The following is a 23,715-nucleotide window of genomic DNA, read 5'->3' on the forward strand; positions in this document are numbered from 1 at the left end:
TTGAATCGGGGACCTCGGTTTGTCTCACAATTCAGGAGGGAAATCTGCAGTCTGCTTGGGATCCAGGTGAGCCTCTTCTGGGTTTCATCCTCAGACTGATGGAAATCAGAACGGATGAATGAAGAAATAGAAGCCATGCTCCGTCTGTTGTACGCCTAACCTGTCATGGGTGGAGCCACTGACGTGTCCCCCATCCATGCCGTCTAGTTTGACCTTGCATTAACTTCAACTCTTTTCATCAAAAAGTTCAACTGTGGAAGGATTTTCCAACAATCCCACATCAAGTCCACTTTCTGCCTGTAACTGTGCAGAGTCCATAAAAAGTCCAAAAGTGTAGTGTCGCATCCAAAAGTCCAAGGGAATGTGTGCGTGTGAATGACAGCCAGTGTGGACTGGTGTGGCGGGAAGTTTGGTTACAGCTAGCCTACTGCACTCCACCGTGCAGCAAGGAGAGGAGAAGTCAACTGGTTCATCAGAGGGGTTGGCTCGCCATCAACATCTGATCCTTCGAACCCACGGGGAGAAGGAAACCAAAAAACAAAAACCTGACCTGTCAACGACAGGGTCAGAAGATACACTGTTTTCACTTGGTTACATTTCACAATCCTTTAGTACATAACAGCACTGCCTGTGACGTTACCCGCGTTTACATTTGGAAAATAAAGTAATGAAATGTGTAAAAATCCTTCAAGTTTTTTCACAGTAGTTAAACATTTACATTTTCCATCACATTCTTAACAAATTACAGCTTTAGAACTTTGCATTAGGTTTCAATATGATAAAATACCGTTTGTTTGTTTTTTCAAACCTTATAAACCCTTCCTTGAGTACACATTTTACTCAAAACTCATCAAAAGTACAAACAAACCATGAACAAGTACATGGTTTTTGCTTTCTACGACCAGAACTGTAAAAAGTAGCGGGAATAGTTTATATTTTCACTCATCCATACCTTTAACAATAAAATGTCTGCTATGAGTCATAAAATTCCATTCTGTACCTTCTTTCTGTGAATTTCCGCTTTAGTTTTCTCTGCTGGTGCCTTTAGAGCACATGCTACAGCGGGAAAAGAGAACGAGCGGAGGGCCACACTGCCGATGGCAGTGGGCAGGACAATGTGTTATTTTAAGGCATTTCATTGGTTGAACCATACACCGTTTGCCACAGCTCATTAGCTAAAAGTGATGCCTATCTTTTCTCACAGGAGTTTAACTGTTTAATTGCTGGTACAGAATTTATTCATCAAAGATTGAATGTAATCATCAAACTAATGACTTCTTTGGCTTGTTTTAGGATTGTAGTTTACTTTTAATTAATCCATATTTAGTAAGGACTAATTTCACTTTTATTAGTTATATTTAGATATGGGTTACATTTTGGATTTTAAAGTTGGAACGTTTTGCCCATGACTTTATTTTTGTGTTATTGTACTGCCACTGTGTTTTTTTTCCTGTTTGTCATCCTTTATGAATTTTTACTCCTCTGTTTTAATTGTTTTTGTACAGCACCATGCTGAGTAGTAAAGTGCTTTAGAAATGAAATTGACTTGGCTTGACTAGGGAAGCGTAACGTCTGCTGCTGATCTGATGTTTGATGGGCAGAAAGGTTGTCTGAAGTTGCATCTTCTCTGTTTTGACTCTTTCTGTACAGCGGCTCCTCTCAGGCTGCAGCAGAAGCTGGGGTGGGAATGCTCATGGTGATGAAACTGGAAATAAACCAATCGCTTGTTGTTCAGGCGTGGGGGAGTGGGCGCAGGGGGCGGAGCCCTCTAGATTAAACAAAGAGGAAACTTTCTGATGACACGTTGGGTTCACCATTTCTCCAGTTTAGGTCTTATGGTTTTAATTTGTGGCTGAATCCTCTGAATCCTACACACACACACACACACACACACACACACACACACACACATACACACACCTCTTTCTCTCTCTCCTCTCTCAATAATTCAGTTTCTTCTAGCTCACATCAGTCACAAACATCTGCTTTTAAATGAACTATATTTACAGCAGCTAGTGAGGAGACTTTCGGAACCACTGAGGTCTGTTTCCATGTTGAACTCATCATTAACTGCGGTCACATGAGTTGTGAGTAGCTTTCTGAACAGACTCCATTCAGAGAAATGGAGTTTACATCCTCTAGGACTGATGAGCTTACTAGCTAGCTAATTCCTCTGAACAGAGGCTGGGGACTGATTCGGCCAGTAAGTGAATCCTAATGATGTCTGAGCTTGATGGTGCCTGCTCCATCAGAACTTCTGTTGGCTCAGTGAACAAATGAAACAAAGATCCAGTTTGACTATTTAAGACCAGTGGTGGTTTTACCATTAGGCATAGGTCGGCAGCTGCCTGGGGCCCCCTTATGTTGGGGGGCCCCCAGCCCTGGCCGCTGGCACCCCTCTGTTAATGCCACAATGGACTATTCCTTTAAGACGCCGATGCACAAACAGGAAGCGATTGGTAGTCATTCCACTCCTATCCAGTTGGTGGCACTAATGCACCAAATTGTTGTTCGCCAAGTGTCATAAGACCACAAATAAGAAGAGAAAGCAGAAGAAGAAGAAGAAAGGCGGGAGCGTTCGTAAAAAACTCGAAGCGGTAGTCAAAACATTACGCATGAAATGGAGTTATCCTAGTGGCTCCAATAAGAGAAAGAAGCAGCTTGCTTTTAAAAAGCTTTTATCTTCACTTCCGAAAGTGAAATCGTTTTTCAATGTAAACATCAAAAGGAAGCAGAAAATGTTTAAAGGCAAGAAAACAGACCAAAATTGAAAATTGCAACAAAAGGGGGGGCAAAAGCACAGGAGCAGTGATAGGAAGAAGAAAGCAGAGCAAATATTGAAGGCACTCAAAGGGAGGCAAAGACAGGAAAAAAGTGGAGTACTAATAAAGAGGGAAAATAACTCATGTCAGAAGAAGGTAGAGTTTCGCAAATCCAGTTAAAGATAAGATTGTTGAAAATTTTGTGTAAGGGGGGCCCATGTCTGTGTTCGCTTTGGTTCCCCAAATTGCTAAATCCGCCACTGCTTAAGACCATCATTAATTATCCATGATCACGACTGTTTCTTATGAAATCCATTGTAATGTTTTTCCTTTAAATTCCATGTTTCTGTTTTTAGTTCATAAGAAACTCTTAATATGAGTCAATAAGCAGTAAATTAAAATCATTTGGTAAAAGATTAATGTTGTGCTGATTCACCTCTTTCTTCCTGTCTCAGTAAACCATCTGCATTAGATTCATGTTCCTCCCTCCATTCCCAGCCTGGGTTTATGTGTTTCTCAGGTTTTCTTCGTGACAGCAGCTTGTCGTGCAGAAGTCACGACAACGGTGATGGAGTAACCACCACAGCTTCTTTCTTTTATTCTGACAGCACGGTCAGGACCTGAGAACACTTCTCTGATCAGATGTAGAAGCACGCTCCTGATGTCGGGTCAGCCTGGTATTGCAAGGGTTTTTTTAATTCTCCCTGGGTCAGCCAGCGGATGGTGGGCGTTTACACAGTAACTTCTGGCTGCAGCTCTCTTCTTCTCATCAACGCAGCTGTCGATCCAGCTCAGCTCTGCAGGAATCGTCAGCAGTACCCAGGTCTGGGTCTGGATTTAGACCGCCGACTAAAGAACGAACCTTCTCTGTTCTTTTAATCAGACCGCTGACCTGAGTTTTTACTTTCCCTCTTGAGTTTAGTGAACGGTGGCTCCAGGCCTTAACCTGACACCGGTGAGGAACAGCAAACTCTGATGCTGTCTGTGTTTTACAGGCTATTTTTGTACTTTCCCCAGAGTTAAATGTTCAGGAGTTGTGCAGCTGTTTCTGCCAGATGTGGATTAAACTCTGACCTCAGCTCCACTTTTGAAAGTAGCTTGCTTGAGAGCACTGAGACTTACTTTTTAAAATCTGGAGCAGAGTTGTGTACAGCTCAGTAAAAAGCTTGTCTGTTCTGATCAGAATCCACTCGCTGCTGGAAGGTTCCAAATCATCCTCTGTTCTGATTTTAATCTCAGTACCACTTTTATTTAAGGCTACTCTTGTTATTTAAACAGAGTATAAATACACTAAACAATATACACTAAACAGTTGTCACAGTAGATGTAGCATAGAATAGGGCTGGGGGTAAACGATTATTTTTAAAACGATTATTCTGACGATTATTTTATCGAATAGTTGACTATTCTAATGACTATTTAGAAAATTAATCTAATGATTATTTTTCTATTGCACAATTAACAAAAACCAGAAAATCTCAAATAAATTCCTCAAAAAATTGATAAATTCTAACTGTAAGAGAATAAACACTACAGGCCTTCCATTTTGTACAACACTGCTTTTATTGTGTTGGTTGGTTATGTTCTGGTGATGTGTAGAACTTGGGAGAGCAGGCTGCTGCCTGAGAGGTGGATGGAGACGGAGAGTCTCCATGCTGCTTTGTTTTGGTCACTTATGTGCGTGAGGCGAGTGGTGTTACGACTCTTCCTGGGGAGTTTGGCTTGTGTGCAAAAAGGAAGGGACGGGATTTAAAAGTTAAAATGATGATCAGGTTTATTTACAACTACAAAAAATCATAAATCTTTCCATCCACAGGTTGGGAATAATAAAACTAATTCTGCCTGTGGGGAATTAAAACAAAGTACAAATAATTAGGGATGTCCCACTGGGCAAAGATTACTGGGTTCTGGACCAAAATAAGAATCTCGTCGTCGTCGTCGTCGTCTTCCTCCGCTTATCCGGGTCCGGGTCGCGGGGGCAGCATCCCAACTAGGGAGCTCCAGGCCGTCCTCTCCCCGGCCTTGTCCACCAGCTCCTCCGGCAGGACCCCAAGGCGTTCCCGGACCAGATTGGAGATGTAACTTCTCCAACGTGTCCTGGGTCGACCCGGGGGCCTTCTGCCGGCAGGACATGCCCGAAACACCTCCCCGGGGAGGCGTCCAGGAGGCATCCTGACCAGATGCCCAAACCACCTCAACTGGCTCCTTTCGATCCGGAGGAGCAGCGGTTCTACTCCGAGTCCCTCCCGAATGTCCGAGCTCCTCACCCTATCTCTAAGGCTGAGCCCGGCCACCCTACGGAGGAAACTCATTTCGGCCGCTTGTATCCGCGATCTCGTTCTTTCGGTCATTACCCAAAGCTCATGACCATAGGTGAGGATTGGGACGTAGATCGACCGGTAAATCGAGAGCCTGGCTTTCTGGCTCAGCTCCCTCTTCCCCACGACAGATCGGCTCAGCGTCCGCATCACTGCAGACGCCGAACCAATCCGCCTGTCGATCTCCCGATCCCTCCTACCCTCACTCGTGAACAAGACCCCGAGATACTTAAACTCCTCCACTTGAGGTAGGACCTCTCCCCCGACCCGGAGGTGGCAAGCCACCCTTTTCCGGTCGAGAACCATGGTCTCAGATTTGGAGGTGCTGATCCTCATCCCAGCCGCTTCACATTCGGCCGCGAACCTACCCAGCAAGAGCTGAAGGTCAGAGCTGGATGAAGCTAGGAGGACCACATCATCCGCAAAAAGCAGAGACGAGATTCTCCTGCCACCAAACTCGACACACTCCACACCACGGCTGCGTCTAGAAATTCTGTCCATAAAAGTGATGAACAGAACCGGTGACAAAGGGCAGCCCTGGCGGAGTCCAACCCTCACTGGGAACAGGTCCGACTTACTACCGGCTATGCGGACCAAACTCACGCTCCTCTGGTAAAGGGACTGAATGGCCCTTAACAGAAAGCCACCCACCCCATACTCCTGGAGCGTCCCCCACAGGGTGCCCCTGGGGACACGGTCATAAGCCTTCTCCAAATCCACAAAGCACATGTGGATTGGTTGGGCAAACTCCCATGCCCCCTCCATCACCCTTGCAAGGGTATAGAGCTGGTCCACAGTTCCACGGCCAGGACGAAAACCACATTGCTCCTCCTCTATCTGAGATTCAACTATCGATCGGACCCTCCTCTCCAGTACCTTGGCGTAGACCTTTCCAGGGAGGCTGAGGAGTGTGATCCCCCTATAGTTGGAACACACCCTCAGGTCACCCTTCTTAAAGATGGGGACCACCACCCCGGTCTGCCACTCCCTAGGAACTGCCCCCGATGACCACGCAATGTTGTAGAGACGTGTCAACCATGACAGCCCTACAACATCCATAGCCTTGAGATACCCAGGACGAACCTCATCCGCCCCCGGGGCTCCGCCGCTGTGTAGTTGTTTGACTACCTCAGCAACTTCTGCCCCCGAGATCGGACAGTCCATCCCCAGGCCTCCCAGCTCTGGTTCCTCCTCGGAATGCGCATTGGTGGGATTGAGGAGCTCCTCAAAGTATTCCTTCCACCGTCCGACTATAGCCTCAGTTGACGTCAGCAGCTCCCCATCCCCACTGTAAACAGTGTGAGCGAGTTGCTGCCTTCCTCTCCTGAGGCGCCGGACAGTTTGCCAGAACCTCTTTGGAGCCGATCGATAGTCTTTCTCCATGGCCTCACCAAACTCCTCCCACGCCCGAGATTTTGCCTCGGCAACTGCCACTGCTGCACCCCGCTTGGCTATCCGGTACCTGTCTGCTGCCTCCGGAGACCCACAGACCAGCCACGCCCTGTAGGCCTCCTTCTTCAGCCTGACGGCTCCCCGAACCTCTGGTGTCCACCAGCGGGTACGGGGGTTGCCACCACGACTGGCACCGGCCACCTTACGACCACAGCTAGCAACAGCCGCCTCGACAATCGCAGAGTGGAACAAGGCCCACTCGGACTCAATGTCCCCCACTGCTCTCGGGACGTGGTCAAAGCTCTGCCGGAGGTGGGAGTTGAAGACCGTCTTGACAGGTTCTTCTGCCAGGCGTTCCCAGCAGACCCTCACTATGCGTTTGGGTCTGCCAGGTCTACGCGGCATGTTCCCTTGCCATCTGATCCAACTCACCACCAGGTGGTGATCAGTTGACAGCTCCGCCCCTCTCTTCACTCGGGTGTCCAAAACATACGGCCGCAGGTCAGATGATACGACTACAAAATCTATCATCGACCTGTGACCTAGGCTGCCCTGGTACCAAGTGTACCGGTGGGCATCCTTATGTTCGAACATGGTGTTCGTTATGGCCAAACTGCGGCTTGCACAGAAGTCCAATAACAAAACACCGCTCGAGTTCTGATCAGGTGGGCCGTTCCTCCCAATCACACCCCTCCAGGTCAAGCTGTCATTGCCCACGTGAGCATTGAAGTCCCCCAGCAGGACAATGGAGTCCCCTGATGGAGCACTATCTAGCACTCGTCCCAGGGACTCCAAAAAGGGTGGGTACTCTGAACTGATATTTGGCCCATAAGCACAAACAACAGTCAGGACCCGTTCCCCGACCCGAAGGCGCAAGGAAGCTACCCTCTTGTCCCCCGGGGTAAACCCCAACACACAGGCAGAGAGTCTCGGGGCTAACAAAAAGCCAACCCCAGCCCTCCGCCTCTCACCCGGAGCAACTCCAGCAAAGTAGAGTGTCCAACCCCTCTCCAGGTCTCGGGTTCCAGAGCCAATGCAATGTGTCGAGGTGAGTCCGACTATATCTAGCCGGTACCGCTCAACCTCTGCCACAAGCTCCGGCTCCTTCCCCGCCAGCGAGGTGACGTTCCATGTCCCAAAAACTAGTTTTCTTGTCCGGGGATTGGACCGCCAAGGCTCCCGCCTTGGTCTGCCACCCGATTCACATTGCACCGGACCCTTCATGTTCCTCCTGCGGGTGGTGGGTCCACAGTTGGACGAGCCCATGTATCCGGTTCGGGCTGGGCCCGGCCGGGCCCCATGGGCGAAAGCCCGGCCACCAGGCGCTCGCTCACGGGCCCCAACCCCAGGCCTGGCTCCAGGGTGGGACCCCGGTAACCCTCCGGGCCGGGTACTCCGACTCTTCGTTTTCACCGCCATGAAAGATCCTTCGAACCGTTCTTTGTCTCACCCTTCACCTAAGACCAATTTGTCATGGGAGACCCTACCAGGGGCACTAAGTGCCCCAGACAACATAGCTCCTAGGATCATTAGGGCACTCAAACTCCTCCACCACGATAAGGTGACGGTTCAAGGAGGAATCTCCAAAAGTCCAAACTCTAAACTGGGCGGTTAAACCAAACTCAAGGTGATATTTTACACTAAACCGAAAACCCACAACACTCTAAATGTAATAAAAGGGAGATCTGCACCACAAAAAAGATGAACTCTAAACCAAAACGTAACAGCTTATCCCAACGCAAGAAGCTGTTAGCGAAGATGCTAACAGTAGCTTTACCAACATTAAGTTCAAGTTACCAAGTTTAAATAAAACAAAAACACCCAGCAGCAAACAGACCAGCACGGAGGAGAGTCTGCTACTACCAAAACAGCTCTCCTAATGTCTGAAAGAAGCTCCTTTATGAAGGGAGAAACGCTCCCGGTGATGTTCTACATCTGCGGTAGAGATGAAGCAGCGCATCTGACTCCGGAAGTTGTTGTCCGTTGCCGGGAGACGAAGGCGGGCAACACAGGAAAATAATCTAGTAGTGGACGGACGTTGTTCCGGGTCTTCTGTATTTGGTGGAGATGTTAGTGAAGGCGGAGAAGAGGGCGAACTAGAGGAAAAACAGGCAGATTCCTCCTCTATTTACAAACTCCTGGGGATGCAACAAGTGGGCGCGGTGCGTCGACTTCCGGATCTGACGTCGACAAATTTTTAGAATCGAGCCGTCGACGTCGTCGAGGCTTCACTACAGCCCTAGCATAGAAACATATTTGAGGTGTTAAATAAGAGTGTGTTAAACATCAGCTGGTTATAAAACACCAGGACGTCTCTTTTTGGACTTCTGCCTGACGGTCTCCTTTTTCATCCTGATGACTTCATAATCCAGCCAGACTGAGAAACCAGCAGCAGAACCCAACACCACGTGGAAGTTCTAGTTCATTTGTTCACCTGAAAGAATGAATGGTACCACAAAGTCCTGTCTGAGATTTAGTGGACTAGAGTGTAGGGTTCTCTAGAGCTGGTAGAACCTGACTCTCACAGAGATCCAGAGTTCTGCTGGGTCAGAACCAGATCCAATTAATTAGATTAAAGGTCCATTTAACTCCTCTGCTACTGCCCCAATTAATAGGCATATGCATGAACAAAATCATATGAGGGCAAAGGTGTTTTTTAATCGGGCTGTGTTTCCACGGGTCGCTATGTGAGATGTCAGCTGATCAGTCAGGTTCCAGGTGTTTGTGTTACCTGGGCATCTGCTGTAACCCAAGAGGATCCAGTCTGTTAAGTTTCTTTATGCTTGTTATGTTGGTGTGGTCATGCTAACAGGTGCTAACAATACTAACAGATCACCACAGTTGCTAACATAAACGCGGTATAAATCGCTGACTCGCCGTTAGTTATAAGAAATTAAAGCTTGAAATACTCATCAAATAAAACCTCAGCAGTGGTCAGGCTCAGAGTGTGTCCCGTCTAAAACGGTCCGGGTGGAAACGGTGTCTTTTAATTAGGGCCCGACCGATATGCTATTTTTGGGACCGATACCGATATAAAACTTTTAACAAAGGCCGATAGCCGATATAATGGCCGATAAATCTCCCTCACAAAAAAGAAATAAATACAAATGTTCTTAAGATTAAACCCTTCATTCTCTGCCTTTTTGATGCTAACTTATTTCTATATTACACACCAAATAACTGTCTCAATAACTCACTAGGGTTTCCAAGTAATGCAAATAAGATTTATTTTGCAATCTCAAAAACAACAGAACACACAAACTCAGTCAGTATAAATCTAACATTTAAGTTTTTTGTTTTCTGAGTCTGTGGTTTTACACTTTTGTGTTTTGAACCTTTCCAAAGCCGACAGTATTAGGAAAATAAAAAAAAAAAGATACATTAAATGACTAGTATGTGGCAATGTGTAAGCCTTATGTAAAATATAAGGCTGAAAAAATACAATAGATTAATTTTATTGTAGAGAGGAATGTTTATTTTCTCAAATTGCAGCCCCCCCCCCCCCCCCCTCCCAGCTAGGGAGAGGAGGGGGGGGGCTCCCTGCACAGCGTTTCATTGCTTTGTTGCCAACCCCCCCTCGCCCGTCCTCAGCTGCGACAACGGTCGTGTGCCGCAGAAGCGCCGCGAAACGGGGACCGCCTTCATTCGTCTCCCTTGTTATCCTACTCTATAGGCCACATGGGCCGCCAAAGCGCTGCGCGCCGGCGCTCCAGCCCGCGCCATGCAGCGATCGTTTCGGCGTCCGCACTGTTTTTTTCGCGATCCGCGGGTGAACCGCGTGACTTTGAAAAGACTGCTGAAGAGCGGAGGAAATTGTCTGAGAATATTCCAGAATGTCTACCAGAAAAAGGCCAATGTTACTTACTTACTGCCTTGCATGACTAAAGGGGAAGCAGCGTGAGCTCTGCATAGAGCGTAATGCTTCGGCAGTTTTATTTTATTTTTTCAGGTTAACTTTTCAATACGAGGCCACAAGGCACACAATAAACTTAGGAAGCATGTTGAGGGGAAACATACTTTTATCATTGTTTATTTTACCGTTCAACTTACCACTGACACAACAAATATGCTTAAAACTGAAGATTTACCTCCTACTTCCTCATCACCGTCCTCTCTTCTTGACCAAATTGCTTCTGCTGCCCCGCTGCATGTGTGCTGTGACGGTGGCTCCACCCCCCGAGGAATGGCGCCACACAACATGAGTTCATAAAGCTGGCGCCATCTGCTGGATAGGTAGCGCTATATCGGCCATATCGGCTGTCTTTTTGGCTGATAGCCGATATTGTTAATGACCCCTATATCGGCCGATAATATCGGCCAGCCGATATATCGGTCGGGCCCTACTTTTAATGGCCGTTGGACTGGTTGTCAGGCGCTCCTTACTGTTCCAGTTGAATGTTTTTGACCCTATTTCAAGCCATTGCTGGACAATATATAACAAAGTTTTAGCATTTCTTCTGAATTCCTCTCACTGCTGCCTTGGGAGTGTCTCCCTTGGGACTGGGAGATCGGGGTTCAAATCCTGGTCAGGTCATACTAAAGAAGAAATGGGACCCAATGCCTCTCTGGTTGACACTCTGCTTTAAGGGGTTGGATTGGGGGGTTAAACCACCTAATGGTTCCTGAGCGCAGCCACAGCTGGAGCTCATCACTCCCCACAGGGATGGATCAAATGTGGAGATGTAATTTCACCAGCATGATGGTTCAAGACTCTTTTATGTGTTTTGAACAAATCTCAGCTACTTGCATCCAATTTGAATTCAGTCTCTGAAAGACTGACTGACTTGAGAGCATTTTGTGCTTGCAAATAATAATAATTGGACTGTTAACTAGACGTTCATTCACTGAAAACTGTCTGAGAATTTTATTTGGTTAACAGACATCTTTCGTTGTCAGCAATCAAGTCTTGGAGTCAGGAAACCAGGAAGAGTTGATTCACTTATAGGGCACTATTTTCAGCAGCAGATAAATTAACATTTAGTGCTCTAGTGAACATTTGGGCCAACTAAATGTAGTATAGTGGACTGAGAGACTCGGTGTGTGTATAAAGGAACACGATCACTGTGAACCACTGTAAAACAACGATACTTTAGACGGGAGTTATAGGCATAGAGTATTAGAGTAGTGTTAAATCAATTAGCAGGGTACCTTCTGTGTAGATTTCAGTCTTCATGCTATCAATCAGCTCATCACTTTTCTCACATTTTCTCTTCGCTTGTTTAAGGTGACTGATGCCATGAGTGACACCTAAAGCTGTATTGTACATTTCAGACATGGATGGAAATGTAGTCTCTCACTAAACGTTAAGTCGGTCCAGTCTGGTAAACAACATTTTAATCTGCCTTGTTCAAAAAAGTACCAGAGATATGTCTTCCAACCATTAAAGCCTTTGTTGTGTTTGATCATGTTTTGTTACAAACATTCAGCTGGCTGGTCCAAAACCCATCCCCTCTTCTGCCCCAGCCTCTGACATCTCTGGAACGAATGTGGTGTTAAAGTCGGCAGATGTTGCTGTAAAATTTCCCCACAAATCTACATTCTACATGTGTAGAGTTCAGCTTCCTCCTTTTGGCGGTAAAGAGTCCTTGGAGCAAATGTGGCCGCTGGAACCTTACGGCTATACCAGTAGTTTTGGGTACCAGTTCAGCTATGACACTAATGGGCCATTCCCATCTGTACCGGGTCGGCCCGGGCCGGGTAGCCCCAGTCGGCCCCAGTCGGCCCCAGCCTGGCCCGGTTGATTCCACACATCCTTGCCTTAAGCCCATGTGGGCTGATTCTACCCACCAATCAGAGGCTTGCTCTAATGGAAGGTGTGAATTTGTTGTCAGCAGTGGGTGTGTTGGCCCTGGTCGGCCTGAAGCAGACCCCCTCGAGAAGAGGGCTGAGAATGAGCCTTGGTTGGCCCGGAAAAATACCAGGCCACCCAGATATGTAAACAACCTACGCTACCCGGCCCGGGCCGACCCGGTACAGATGGGAATGGCCCATAAGGAGCTGTGTCTAATCCATGATGTGGCTGAGGATGAACCTCTCAAGCCGTATTTATCACATTCAGCGGTTCTCTCCTACAACAACTGGGCAGTGCTCAACCTCGCAGTTCCACACAGAGTGTACAAAGATGATCCTGAGAGACCTCGTCCGACTGTAAAATGCAACTGGCCGCAAGCTCTTCCATCGCTGGATGAAATCCAGAACGCAGTGATTGCTTTCAGCGATTCATGGGAGGGGCTAGAGGATGTGGATGGGCAGTGGATTTTCAAGGCCTTGGTCTGTGAGAGAGGGTTGGAGCTCTTTTTTGTGCTGGAAAATGTGCATGCTGAATGAGGTATTTACCGCCTTTTACAGGTTGTACCTTTCAAGGCCTGGTGTGAGAAAATAGATGAAGTGGGGGATCGTATCACTTCACTTTTTCATACCAGCCGCTGCTGGAAAGACATTCTGACAGTGCGAAAAAAGCTGGAATTCTCAGCCCTGCCTCAGGAGGAGGGGGAGCAGGAACGGCAGTTGCATCATCAAACCATGCCCCCCACCCATCACTAGTTATAAAGAGCTTTCAGCTAGAAACCATTTCATCCCAGACGATCTAGCATATCAGCACGATGGGTTTCTACACTCAGTCAACCCTTGATGAACTATGGACCCTGGACAGCTTTTCCCCACAGCTGAGCTGGATGTTAGCTGCTTCATCACCACCAAGATACAACAGCAGTCCGCGGCCCACGTCGCCGCCACCACCATCATGCTTTCCGGAGGATAACTTCCCACGACTCCCCACAATCATGGAGGTTCCAGAGGCCGTCTCTGCTAAAATACCATTCCGACCCTGGATCGACGAGACTCCGGCGAGTCCTGATACTCTGCATCCTTCAGTGACATCAATCCCTGACCCGCCACCGATTTCGCCTCAACCTGCTCGGGAGGATGGTGTGCAACAGCAGCAGCAGACCCTCGACATCCAGAGCACCGGTGAGGAGCCTCAGTGTCTGCCTGACTGGGTGTTTTCAGAAGACAAGGTGGACCAAGTGAAGATGGGGCTTCTTCACTTGGTCAACATGGTGATCAAAGCTCTCCTACCTACAATCTGCCACGGATGCATGATCGATCACCCCAGTCGGCGGCAACAGGAATGTCTTTACGTAGCTGAAAATGAATTATTTTACGATTTTCACTTTATGGACATTATTCGTAGGGTTTTAACACCTAAGCTGATTCCAGCTCTTCAAAGTTTTCTCAGTCTGCATGGCTTCCGGCTGGACGCTGAGATCCTGTTCACCATGGCCGTGATGCAGCTGCACAGATTCAGGGCTGTGATGCTCATTCACAAAGACATTTTTCCGGTGTACGATGGATCGCCAGACCAAAGCTGACCTGGATGCACTGGCTGCGGTGGTGGAGTGAAATGTGGGGGGTACGCTGTCTCTTCTGCAACTTTTTTTTTATTATAATCATTTCTAGTAGTTAACCATTAGATTTTATTCATCATCTTTGACAGCTGTTTTTTGCAGTACGATTAAATGTTATTCTTTATATCTGACGGCTGTTTTTTACAGTACGATTAGATTTTATTTCTTATATCTGACTAGCTTTTGTGTACAGTTTATGAAATAAAAAATAATGAGAATGAATATGTATCATTTTTTTTCAAGCATCCATCAGAGATGGAGGAGGTAATGAAAGGTTTATTTTTCACCAAAACATCAGGGTAGTTATGGAGGTGTGGAAAGGTTTAGAACCGATTTACAACAAGAGATTGGGGAGAAAGTTTTATCAGATAAGGCTCGTGATTTTCTCTCAGAACAAGATGCTAACACACTCCACAAATCGGCAAGAGTCCATTTTCCGAGAAATAAAGTTTTTGTCTCAGGGCCACTAAAGCAGTTTCCAGCTGACTTATGCGGCATGCAGGCCTTGTCAAAATCAAACGATTGTTTTAATTACCTATTAACCGTCTTAGATGTATTTTCAAGGAAAGCCTATGTACGAATCCTGAAAAACAAATCAGGGAAAGGTGTTACAGAAGCATTTGCTTCAGTTTTGAAAGACAGTGGTACCCCTAAAAAACTGCAGACGGTTGCTGGTAAAGAATTTTTAATAAGAAATTTGATGCCCCATCGTTGCATAGATGTGATTCGAGATTTAGTACGATCTTATAACCATAGCTAACAGTCTTCTGTCAAAATGTCCCCCTCTGAAGTAATCATGGAAAATCAAAGGCAGGTGTTTCGCAACCTTTACGGAGCCACCTCACTGATGAAGCCTGCAAAGAAAATGAAGTTTAAAAGGCGTGACGTTGTGAGAATTTCCAAACTCAGAGGTGTTTTTGATAAAAAATGTGAGCTGAGTTTTACACACGAGCTGTTCACAGTGGATGAGTGTCTTCATCGCTCGCCACCAATTTATAAACTCAAAGATTTTGATGGGGAAAAATCAAGGGTCATTTTATGAAGCCGAGTTGCAGAAAGTAAACCTCTCGACCGAGAGATTCTTCCACGTTGAAAAAGGTTTAAAACGCCAGACATTTCGAGGAGAGCGACAAGTTTTCATTAAGTGGCTCGGCTGACCCCAGAAATTTTCCAGTTGGATTAAGACCTCAGACCTACATGACATTTAAAAAAGAGAGACAATAAATGAATAAAAAAATATGGATCTGAGACAGGAGGAGGGTTTGTATATCACATTGCCCTGTAACGCCAGTGCCGATTTATTTAAAAATAATGCAATTTCCAGTTACAGAACCGATCTCGCGCGTCACATCAATCTGAATGGCAGGTGGCAAGTAGGGCTAACAGAAATCACCTATACCAGGTTTAATTTACCGAATGAGCGTAATTTTTTCAAATGGTGAAGAACGAGCAAACCTCAGAAAATCAACAGAGCTCCGATTAGTCCCGGGTATTATAAAAATGTACAACAACTTGGTAAGTAAGTAAGTAAAAGTTTATTTATAGAGCGCCTTTCACAGATATAAATCACAAAGCACTGTACAACATGATAAAGATCAGGGCAAATACCTCTAACCAATAAAAACATCAGAAAAAACAATAGCAGTGTTAAACGTAGAAAATAAAATCATGAGTAAAAACAAAGTGAAGGTGTGAACCCGAACAAAGCCATCTTTTTGAACATTTAGGGAGGGAACGCCTGGATGAAAAGGTGAGTTTTTCGATGATTTTTAAAGACCTCTACAGTGTTAGAGAGACGGAGATTTGAAGGAAGATTGTTCCAAAGTCTGGGGGCAATAGTCTGAAAGGCCCTGTCCCCTTTGGTTTTCAGTCTGGTTCGAGGAACAGCCAGGAGGTTTTCAGATGTGGATCTAAGGTTCCGAGAGGTGGTGTGTGGGGATAAAAGCTCAGATAGGTAGCTTGGAGCCTGGTTGTTAAGAGCTCTATAGGTCAGCACTAAAACTTTAAACTGTATTCTATATTCTACCGGGAGCCAGTGGAGGGACTGTAAAACTGGAGTGATGTGAGCTCGTCTGCTGGATTTGGTTAGGAGTCTGGCTGCTGCATTTTGGATGGCTTGAAGGCGTGAGAGGGAGGTTTTGCTGAGACCAGTAAAAAGAGCGTTGCAGTAGTCTAAGCGTGATGACACAAAGGCATGGATGATTTTTTTCCAGATCTGCAGTAGAAACCAGTTTACGGACTTTTGAAATGTTTCTCAGTTGAAAGAAACAAGAGCGGGAGATGGTTTTGACGTGTGAGTCTAAACTTAAAGCTGGATCAAAAATAACTCCTAGGTTTCTAATGTTGGCCGTGGCTGATGGGCAAAAAGAGGCAATTTCTTGCTCGATTTTAGGTTGAAGTTCCGGGGGTGCAGCGATCAGGGTCTCTGTCTTGTTAGCATTGAGGACAAGAAAGTTGCTGGACAGCCAGTTACTGATCTGGGTCAGGCAGAGTACAAGTGTGGCCAGCCTGACCAACTGGTGTGGCATAACGGACATATAGAGCTGAATATCATCAGCGTAGATGTGGTAGGAGATGTCTGGGAAAGACTGAATGATGCCAGCTAGGGGAAGAATATAGAATGCGAATAGGAATAGAATAGGAACGAGTGTGAGACTGTTATGAGAAAGATTAATCCTGATTTCTATCTCATTTTCAGAATCCCCGATCCCACTCTCAAATATCAGATTGGTGGTGAAATAGAATTTAGATTTGCAGCGCCTTTGGCGTATATGCTAGGTTTTAATGCTGGGGGAGTGGTTGACACCTGAAGGGTCTGCCAGCAATAAACCGGTCAAATCAGCGCCTCATCCCCCGATTTAACCGGCGGTCTATATCAGTTTTATTGTTATTCAGACATAGTGACAGAGCAGTTGGTGGGTGATGTGTATGCCGCATTATTACGTACGGTGAAAGTTAAAGGTACCTTCGGGAACACAATCACTCATGTGTTTAACCCTGTGGATTACATCCCCGTCTCTACTAGTCGTATAGAAAACATCCATATCGAAATAAAATCTGATCAGAATGAGCTTATTCACTTCTTATATGGAAAAACAACGGTCAGGCTTCATTTCAGGCCCGCTCATCAGAGAAATACAATAATTTAATGTGCATGTCATGAATCGGGGTGAGAGAGTCAGTTGAGCTCTTTTACTCAGAGCAGCACACATCTTGCAAATGATAAATGATTTATCACCTGCAGAGAAATGATCCCAACCGATTTATTCATTTTTATGTAACTCAGGCCAGGCATGGTCTTCCGGGTTTTAGTGGCGTTCCTTATTAATACGGGCGCAGCTTTGGCTCAATATTTTCAAGACTCTTCAGATTTATATCACTTTTTGTTAAAAAAGGATTTGCTTTGGCGAAGCCGCATTTAAAAAAGGCTGCGATCGGGATCGTGTCAGATGTGTTGACGCGAGCCGTCAGTAAAATCACTGAGCCTAACGCCCAGGAAGGGTCAGGGCTCATGGTTCTGTCAAGGAGAGTCCGGAAAAGACCCTCCGGCAGGCGTGAAAAGGGATGTACTTCACGAAACGACCGGCGCTTAAAAACCCCAGTTACAAAACGCAGGCAAGAGAGGAAGAAGTATCATGAGGGGATCGCGAAAAATATTTAGATTTAAACGATACGCTGCTGTTTTTACGTGTGAAAATTACAAACGATGATGGGACTCCGCTGGCTGATGGAGCAGCCACTGCTCTGATTAATTATCCTACAAACACAGTTTTCGCACAATGCAACGTGATCCTCGGCGAACGCCTGATTTTTCAATTCAGTGCCACGCATCCCTAGCATGCAATTATTGAAACTCTGCTGAACTATTCTGAAGCGAGTTTGGCCGCCGGCTTATTTTTCAAAGACATGGCAGGTGCACACGATTCCATTGTTATAAATAATGGACCCAATTCAGGCCTTAATCAGCGAGCGATTTTTACAGAAAACTCCAGAGAGGTGGACCTGATAGGGCCCCTGCATTCTGATATATTTTTCTGTGGAAGATTTCTTTTAAACTCGGTTGATCTCAGAATTAAACTGACAAGAGCCAGCGATGCTTTCTGCCTGATGGGGGCGCGTGACTCCACCTACAAGCTGAAACTGCTGGGTGCTTCGCTTTATGTGAAAAAAGTTAATATTTCACCCGCCGTACGTTTGGGTCACGGATCTGCTTTACTAAAAGCAAACGCCTTGTGTCTCCTTTCACGCGTCACTGCCAAGACTTACTCGATTCCGCAAAATTCGAGGGTATGCAATCTGGAGAACCTCTTACTCGGAGCCATCCCTAAATATGTATTACTGGTAGTGGATCATGAGGCCTATACGGGCAGAAGAGACCTTTCTCCGTTTAATTTACACTCTGGCACTCTGTAAATCTTCTTTCAATCCGGCTCTCACCAGAGCCAGATAACGCTGTAGCAGCGTGTTGTATTTTTTAATTTTCTCATACGGCGTTAGTCCCGTCTCCTGCATAATTAATTTCATATCAGCGTCAAGATTCTCTTCTGCCACCTCTCTGATCGTGGGCTTTGTGAGATGACGTAATTGTTGAGGTGTAACATGAACATTTTTTGAGAAGCCATAATCTATTTGTTTATTATTCCCCAATGAGTTATCCTATTAGAGGGGCTGGAGCTGCTAGGAGAATCGGCAGAAATCCGCCTTTTTGACTGATTAAAAGCTTTTTCTTTTTAAAAGAGCTCGTTTTGTTCATTGTCCTGGACATATTTCCTTTTTGATTCATCGCCAGTCACGCCTTCAGGAAAGCCAGAGGCTTGTTGCTTGTGTTTCAGAAACGTGTGAATATAACCGGCAAACACATCCGTACTGCTTTTCTCAAAATCCCACACCTCAATCATTTTTACCACCCGGTAGCCTGCGTCCAGAGCGAAATTGAATTCCACACTGACCCACACACCTGTTAGCGCTTGCCGAAATGAGTTGTGCCTGCAAAAGTCAGTCTGATCATTCAACTCAGCACAAGTGCGGCAGAGGGTAAAAACCAGTTCATCCTTTGCTGTTTTAAAAGGTAGAACAGGAAAAAACTGTTTTCTGGGTGGGCAAACCACAGCTTTAATGAAACCAGAATAGGATTTTGGATCTCTGAAATTTTTCACATGAATTTGCGGATGACCGACGGGGTAACTTTGTGTCACGTTTACATAAGGGTACAGACTTGTAAAGTCGACGTATTTGATCTTTTCATCGCTCTAAGCCGAATATCTGAGACGCACGGGGCATGTCCTCCCTCCGAACAGCGCTTCACGAGGTGAGAGCTGTGCTGGTAGGGGTTCAGGATGGACTGACTATCTGGGTTTTAGAGGCCGCTGTTGGCTGTCCTTTTCTCCCTACGCTTTCAGACCTCCGTCATGGGATAGAGCAGACTGCAGCAATGTCCCGCCTCCAACAGCAAGTCACCGCTCACCCCAACTCTCACTTGTGATGTCACTACCCTTATCGGCTAATTGACTGAAAACACCTGTTTGTTATTTCGGTTTATTTGAGCTACTGGTGCTGCAAACAGCTGTTGCTGTAAAGTAGATAGAGAGCTCCCACTAGTCTTCCTACCGGAACCACAAAACTGTTGAGTGCAGTTTCTGGTCAGCAGAGGGCGACAGAGTGCTGTCCCATGTGAAGTTGTTTCTGGCTCAAGAACCACTGAAAGCAGTTAAAAAGCAATATCTCTTCAGTGTTCCTTTAACAACCACTTGATGCAGCATTCCTTCAGGGGTTTGTGTTTAATGCTTTCTTTTAATTATCAGGTTGCTGTCGCTCACCAGGAAAACCAACTTGTTAGGGGTGCTAAATCTGATGTAGTTGCTCTCCAGAGAAACAAAGCTACAATTATTTTCTAACTTTTTGAGTCGTTGTGTGTAATTATGGCAAAATGTGACACTAGAGACAACAATCTGCAGCTGGAACAGCCACAAAGGCAGTCACGAGTTCTTTAGTAAACGTTTTTGTCTGCAGACACATTTTCCACCTGCTGTTGTAAATTTTGGCACAAGTGTGGGTTAGATAGTACACACGTTAATAGTTTCATGTTAATTGGCCTGAAAGCAGAAGAAATCTCATAGATTTAGAGTTTTGGGGAAAGTTTGCTTTAACAAATGTTTTTTTCTAAAGTAGATCGTTTTGTGCTCTGCTCAGTATTGAAATAAACATTTAATCAAAGTTTATAAAAACTAATCAATAAATTACCAAATATTCAAGAGAAAACAAGTGGCTGTTGCTTATTAAGCAGATGTTTCTCAGGAATGTAACAATACATTTAAATAAAATAAAAACTTTAGAGTAAATAAAATTTTACTATAAAATTCATAAAGACGACCTTAAATTTCCAACATCCAGCATTTTTGATTTTTACTAACGGTTCATAACAACACCTTCATGGAAACAGCATGCGCCAGTTGTTAGCACTGTTGCCTCGCAGCAAGAAGGTTGCAGGTTCGAAACTCGGCTGTGATTTTTCTGCGTGGAGTTGCATGTTCTCCCCATGAATGCGTGGGTTTCCTCCGGGTACTCCGGCTTCCCCCACAGATCACAACATGCCCTACAAAGTTAAAATTTGTACTTCGCGTTGGATAAAAGCGTCTGCCAAGTAAATAAGCATAAACAGCAGCACCAAAGCAGCAAGCCCATCGCTTCTGAGACTTCCTATCTGGAAGTTTGAGGATGTGCCTGACGTAAAATCAGCCCTACTAAAGAAGCCCATCAGCCGGTGCCGACCCATATATGGAGATGATCGACTTCCTGTCTGACATGTGTCCCCTAGGACTTTATCACAGAAAACACAGACGCATGCGACTGTTTTAGTTAGAATGACTTGGGAACCTCTTCACACACACACACACACACACACACACACACACACACACACACACACACACACACACACACACACACACACACACACACCGGCCAGGTGGGGTGGTTTTAGTTGGACTAGGCAGAAGGAGATCAGATCAGTGGTACCAAAGCTGAATCTTTTGGAGAATAGCAAACAGCAGACCACTTTATTGTGTTGTTTTAGTTTTTTACCTGATTAGCTGTAAATGTGCTAGCACTCATTCCAACTTCAGTTCATAAACAGAACACTGAGGGAGGAAAGGTGCCTCCATTAGAGCGCTCATTAAGTCTGATTGCAAGTGATGACTGTTTTCAGGAGAGAGAGATGTCCGGCTCTGTTGACAGATCCCCTCTCTGAGCTCGTCCTTGCCTCCTGCTACAGGCTGTCCTGCTGTTTTATTTAGGATGTCAAATTTTAATTATATTTAACTTCCTGAGGAAGACCTACAAATATTTACTCTCTCTCTCTCTCTCTCTTTGTGTGTGTGTGTGTGTGTGCATACAGGTTTTACTCTCAGGGAGCTCAGCTGCTCCTCAGACCAGATCAGCCCCAACTCTTGCCCTGGTAAGACCTGCAGTCTGCACACTAGCACACACACATGTGCTGTTACCCACTTGCACACACAGGTAAAAACGTTCTGTTGTGTGTCTTGGAAAATGTGATGTTAGATGAAGTGTTTGTGCGTTGTTGTGAAAGAATGGGACCTGGCTCAAATCGTGCGTGGTTAGGCGGTTTGGAGGTTGCAGCGGGCGGTAGCAGGCGGATAACCTAAAGACAGCAGGTCCCGCAAGACAATAGAGATTGCACATGATTGCTGGAGAATTTAAAACGGAAACAACAAAGATATGCCACAGAGTATCGCAGGCTGAGTTTTGCAAGCAAAGATGTCGGGCAGGCCTGGTTCGGATTGAATTTTTGGGCCCTTTGAGAACTACCATAAACCCTATTTTGATTGACCTATGTATGGAGAGGTGGGAGTGGGTGAGATTGGATGCAACATGGGAATATGTGGGAGTGAAAGAGACGGACAGTGGGAGCACAATTAAATCATTAGATCCGCGCAAGGTTCCACTGCGTGTACTCCTTCAGTACTCCTATCTCCAGCGGTCAATGGGCAATCAGGCGGGGTACACCCTGGACAGAGGGCCAGTCCATCGCAGGGCAACACAGAGACACACAGGACAAACAATCACACACACACACACTCACACCTAAGGACAATTTAGACAGACCAATCAACCTAACAGTCATGTTTTTGGACTGTGGGAGGAAGCCGGAGTACCCGGAGAGAACCCACGCATGCACAGGGAGAACATGCAAACTCCATGCAGAAAGATCCCAGGCCGGGAAGCAAACCCAGGACCTTCTTGCTTCAAGGCAACAGCGCTAACCACTGTGCCACTGCGCAGCCTAATTAAAGTTCAGTTCAAGTTTATTTAGAGCCCCGCTCAGTCTGTCGCTGTCGTTGTGTCCTTGGGCAAGACACTTAACCCACGTTGCCTGCTGGTGGTGATCGGAGGGACCGGTGGCGCCAGTGCTCGGCAGCCTCGCCTCTGTCAGTGCGCCCCAGGGCAGCTCATCCCCACCAGTGTGTGAATGTGTGTGTGAATGGGTGAATGACTGATTGTGTTGTAAAGTGCCTTGGGGGGTTCCAGGACTCTAGAAGGCGCTATATCAAATACAGGCCATTTACCATTTATTTATATAGTGCCAAATCAGTACAAGAGTCGTCTTAAGGCGCTTTACATAATAAAACATTCCAATACAGGTCAGTTCATTAAGCATGTCAGAAAAAAGTTTCCTATATATGGAACCCAGCAAATTGCATCAAGTCACTGACTAGTGTCAGTGACTTTACAGCAATCCTCAGCAATCCTCATCCAGTCTTGACATAATAAATGCATGAACTAGTTTTCCAGCAACATTCCTGGAAAGGATGCATCTAATCTTAACAATAATCCGAAGGTGGAAAAAGAAAATCCTACAAACCTGTTTAACATGGGATTTGAATGACATGTCCTGGTCGAAGATAACACCAAGGTTCCTTACTTTGTTCTCGGAGACTAATTTAATGCCGTTCAGGTCAGGTGATTGACTAAGCAATTTCCTTTTCTGAATTCCATGTCCAAAGATGAGAACTTCAGTCTTGTATCAATTTAAAAACAAAAAGTTTTGAGTCATCTAATTTTTTATGTCTTCAAGACAAGCCTGTAATCTACCCAACCGATTAGGTTCATCAGGGTTAATGGATAAATATAGCTGAGTATCGTCAGCATAACAGTGGAAGCTGTCTAATGATTTTACCAATTGGGAGCATATATATATAGTAAAAAGAATTGGTCCAAGCACTGAACCCTGTGGTACTCCACAAGTAACCTTGGAGTGTGAAGAAGATTTGTCATGTACATTTACAAAATGAAATCTATCAGACAGGTAGGATTTAAACCAGCCTAGCGCTGTTCCTTTGATCCCTACAACATGTTCAAGCCTTTCTAAAAGAACATTGTTAGCATGGTTTGTAATGCTAACAGCCTGTGCTTTACACACCTCAACACTTACAGCAGTTGTTTGAGAGGTATGTTTAAAACCTGCTCAGATCCGCGTCTGCAGACTGGTGCTGGTTGAAACCAGAGCTTCACACCTTGCTGGATCAGCCGTGTGTCTCTGAAAGCCCCCTCTGAGTTGGACCTTCATGTTTCCTCTGGACTGGAGAACTTAATGTAACATGATCAGTACACCGGGGCTGCAGCAACTCACTTGATTCTTCTATCAGCTTGAATTCTTTAATGAAAACACCATCTGCTGGTCTTTCTGCGATACCAGTTGCCATGAGGAGTTTGGATCAGGTTGCACATGTTGTGGCACAGCTTTGGAAAATACGAATCAGAGCAGCAGGTGTTTGGGTCTGCAGATCTAGAGTGACTGTCACGGTCGGGTCAACACTATGT

General features: G+C 45.7%; 1 protein-coding gene across 4 annotated transcripts in view; it reads left to right on the top strand.

Annotated features, from left to right (window-relative positions):
- Positions 1 to 23,715, top strand: part of thrb (thyroid hormone receptor beta) — a 125,656-nt gene that overhangs the window by 51,145 nt on the left and 50,796 nt on the right. For 3 of the 4 annotated variants that reach the window (XM_054745575.2, XM_054745564.2, XM_054745580.2), the window contains exon 2: positions 21,272 to 21,331. The exons of the other annotated variant lie outside the window; for it this stretch is intronic. The gene's annotated coding sequence lies outside the window, so the exon portion shown is untranslated. The remainder of the gene's footprint in view (positions 1 to 21,271; positions 21,332 to 23,715) is intronic. 4 annotated transcript variants of the gene reach the window in all.

Source organism: Nothobranchius furzeri, chromosome 11 (assembly GCF_043380555.1).
Source record: "Nothobranchius furzeri strain GRZ-AD chromosome 11, NfurGRZ-RIMD1, whole genome shotgun sequence".
Classification (NCBI taxonomy): domain Eukaryota; kingdom Metazoa; phylum Chordata; class Actinopteri; order Cyprinodontiformes; family Nothobranchiidae; genus Nothobranchius; species Nothobranchius furzeri.